Consider the following 2,500-nt stretch of genomic DNA (forward strand, 5'->3'; position numbering starts at 1 on the left):
CTATAGGAGAAGAAACTTGCCCAAGGATGCCACACAGAGGGACTAAACCTAAAACCACATTGTTGTAAGGCAAGCTTCTTAACCAAACATCTATTTCTGTGCCTATAAAAAGTTACACCATTGAGGAACGCGGGCATGCATGCATACATGGATATATAGGTATATACATACACATACGCTTTATATACACATATTCCCACGCACCTCCCACTTTTATCTGCCCCTACCCTCCACCTCTATACCTGTACACTGTCTAAATCAGTACCCTCATTACACACACCATTATACAAATACCCATACCCATGAACATTCACTCACCATCACACCTTCCACTCGACACACACTAGCGCCCAACACATCCCAGTATCTACACAACACAATATTATGCACACACTCCCACCAGTGCCCTCATCACACACACACACATCACTACACATCAACTCAGTACCCACACCACACACCATTATGCACACTCTCCTACACACTGACATATACAAGCACATACACCCAATACTTCGCAACCCCTAACCCACGTAACCCACCTCGAATCCCCCCACAACACTTAGTATTCATTCCTAAAAATACACACATTGCACATCCACACAACACACAGAAACACACACAATTTCGCCCATAAACATACACAATACACGCACACTACCGGGTCATACACATACTATATGCACCAACGCACACATGTGCATACACCGCTCGAACAAGCACACATTAACTGCTACACACAAGTGTTCGCACACACACATATTATATGCAGCTTCAGACACATATACACACATCCATACGCACAGACACACACACATACATACACAAATACACGAAGCACATCAGTTTACACAATCCAGGTACTAGATTATTTAGACACATAGACATACAGGACCATACGCACACATAGGACCACGTAATTTGAAGCTCACTCCCATTCATACACACTCGCCCCTATTTACACGTATGCACACGTGCACACCATTGTTGCCGTCCACACATGTCCTTTCGCACCCTAATTCAGCCGGGTCTCCGTTAGTATCCCCTTTCACTCAGCCTCTTTCCTCCGGTCATTTCATCATGTTGACCTGTTAGTCTCTACATATTTTTCTCTCTCTCTCTCTCTCCGTGTTTATTTGTTGCTTGTTTGTTTCGTTCTTTCTCCACTTTTATTCTCTCTCAACACTTCTGTCGAAGAGTGTAGGCTCGAAACATCAAAGACTTTTCTATTGTTTCGGAGCGTCAAATTAATACAACTGCTTGTTGTTCCATCACCTGTCTTAGTCTTTATATATATATATATATATATATATATATATATACTGTTGTGTCTGGGGAGAGTCATTTTCTTATTGTGCCTTAAAGTTTAACACACTCACCGGTAAAATTTCCACTTATTTTTCTTTTCATTTTCCTAAAATTTTCGTTGCGTCTTGCAACCTTAGCAATAGTCTTGACTATCCGTTATTTACGCTGCGTTCTTTTTTGCTTTTGTTTGTTTTTGCGCATGTGTGTGTCTCAGTGTGTGTGTGTATGTATGCATGCATGTATGTGTGCATGTGTGTGTATGTATTCTGTGTGTATGAGCATATGTATATATGTATGTATGTGTGTGTATGTATATATGTATGCATGTGTGTGCGTTTGCATGTATGTATGTATGTATTCTGCATATTCCTGTGTTTGTGTGTGTTTTTTATGTATGTGTGTGCATGTGTGTATATGTATGTATGTACCTCTGTCTCTTTGTGTGTGCATGTCTGAGTGTGTGTGTGTGTGTGCGTGTGTGTGCGTTTGTGTGTGTGTTTGTGTGTGTGCTTTGCTGCTATGTACCATGTTTGTATGTATGCGTGCACATCTCCATATGTGTGGGCATGTGTCTTTGTGTGAAGTAAAGTGTGTGTGTATATGTGGTCATGTGTTTCAGTCTCTATTTGCGTATGTGGTTGTCTGTTCATATACTCTATGTACCTACCCGTCTGTATGTAGACCTGTTTGTCTACATATACATACATGTGCATGTACACACACACACCCATACACCCACACACACACAGACATACATCTATCTGCATAAAAGCCCATAAACTGTTCTATTCTACTTGTGTAAAATGTGGGTATGGGGGTATGATATTTATGTATATTTCCTATTTAGTATTGGGGAAGTTTCATTTATAAGGATGTACTCCCGTATTTGTCTTAGAATTCTGTCTTTTGGCATGTATACACATATATATATATATATATATATATATATATATATATATATATATATATATATATATATATATATACATATATATATATATATATATATTTATATATACATACATATATACATATGTAAATTCGTTTTCTGAATCACTTTCACACACACTAGACTCCCGCACACCATCACTTCTAGACGCGATCACCGATTCACAACCACTCGTAGACGGACGTGTAAATTTCATTAAAAAAAAAAACATTATAGAGTTGTTTGCGTAGAAGAAACTTTTTA

At 38.8% G+C, this 2,500-nt stretch overlaps 1 protein-coding gene across 1 annotated transcript in view; it reads left to right on the forward strand.

Moving 5' to 3' along the window:
• LOC106871154 (SCY1-like protein 2) overlaps positions 1-2,500 on the forward strand; it is a 726,002-nt gene that overhangs the window by 280,691 nt on the left and 442,811 nt on the right. The gene's annotated exons all lie outside the window — the stretch shown is intronic.

This window comes from Octopus bimaculoides, chromosome 23 (assembly GCF_046866305.1).
Source record: "Octopus bimaculoides isolate indiv1 chromosome 23, ASM4686630v1, whole genome shotgun sequence".
NCBI classification, from domain to species: Eukaryota; Metazoa; Mollusca; class Cephalopoda; order Octopoda; family Octopodidae; genus Octopus; species Octopus bimaculoides.